We start from the raw sequence: 1,282 nt of genomic DNA on the forward strand, positions 1-1,282 counted from the left end.
GAAATTAAACGAGAGGCCCATGGGCCACATTGCTCACCTGAGCACATCGGCTAGGAAATCATCAGATTAGGTGGGCTAAAAGGGTGACTTAAACCTTGATCATAACTTTTGAACCATACAAGAGAGGGAATTCAAAATTTGTTTAAACCTTTATTTAAATTATAAAACAAACATATGATGGGTCTCATTCACACACCCATTCCAATTCCTGAGTGATTTTTCTGTGGGCATCAAAACATCAGATTGAAGAGAACCAATGAATATCTTTTAAATGGTAAGTTTTACTCAAGATAAAATATAGAAACTTCTTACTTGTACAACAGTGGCCAAATATTTTCTCATTTTTGGAAACTTGATGTATTGTGGATGTTTTAGTTCTACTTGATCTATGACATATTTCAATGCATTAGCTCCTCGTATGAAACTTTCTCCTCCCTTAATCAACATGGAACACAAAAATATAATAAATATAAATATTTTCTGTTCCACAGATTAAAACTGACCTAACAGTTATTTAAATCGAAGTACCTTTGCAAAGACGTAAGGATTGTTTAAAGAAATGCCAACTTCCTCTCTAGTCGCTACAAATAGATCAATCCCTTTTCTTATGGAAGGTGTAAGGAAAATTGGGACTTTTCTATTTTGCTTCCCAATACCTTCTACTAGATCCATGCTGAAAGATAAAGATGTCAATGCTTACATCAGCAGATTCTTTTCATCATAGTTTCTTTAAAAGGAGTATTTGAAATATCTTCTTAAAAATGTAATACTCATACCGTTTAGCAATTTCTTGCTCAAGTATCTGCAGTGTGTTGACTATCTCGCTATTACACTGCCTCCATGTGGCTAGTAACATCTTTGACGCTTCATTTCTTCTTTGGAAATTGAAAGTTTGCACTTAACAAAGTAGAATTTGGCGAAATTCCTCCAATTTGACATGGTTTTCTCTGTATTAAGAAGTACTATGTACTCCCTCAACTTAGTGTCAAGAAATTTCTGCAGACTGATCAAGTCTTCGGTTACAGGAAGCATGTCTTTCTTGTTGAATCTTTTTTCTTTTAGTAGTTTTCTTTAGTAGTTTGATGTGCAATACTGGAAATTTTTTCTGTCCACTCCACCTCAACAAGAGGTCCATGGGCAACATCGCTCACCTGAGCACATTGGCTAGGCAAAAGCACAAATCAGTTCAGTATTGAAAAGATTACCAGGGGAAGGGAGTGGGCTTGAATTTTAAACTACATGATGATGCTTCCATGTCAATATAACATGGCTTTGTTGCACT

General features: G+C 35.3%; 1 long non-coding RNA gene across 1 annotated transcript; it reads right to left on the reverse strand.

Moving 5' to 3' along the window:
* Nucleotides 1–316: 316 nt before the first annotated feature.
* Nucleotides 317–848, reverse strand: LOC133180032 (uncharacterized). The gene is made up of 3 exons (XR_009720250.1): nucleotides 777–848; nucleotides 529–673; nucleotides 317–435 (listed from the first exon to the last, which is right to left on the reverse strand). It is a non-coding gene; the product is annotated as an uncharacterized LOC133180032 (long non-coding RNA).
* Between the last annotated feature and the right edge of the window lie 434 nt (nucleotides 849–1,282).

The sequence above is a fragment of the Saccostrea echinata genome, unplaced genomic scaffold (genome assembly GCF_033153115.1).
Source record: "Saccostrea echinata isolate AGI-Se365-2 ecotype Australia unplaced genomic scaffold, CSIRO_AGI_Sech_v1 ptg000005l, whole genome shotgun sequence".
NCBI classification, from domain to species: domain Eukaryota; kingdom Metazoa; phylum Mollusca; class Bivalvia; order Ostreida; family Ostreidae; genus Saccostrea; species Saccostrea echinata.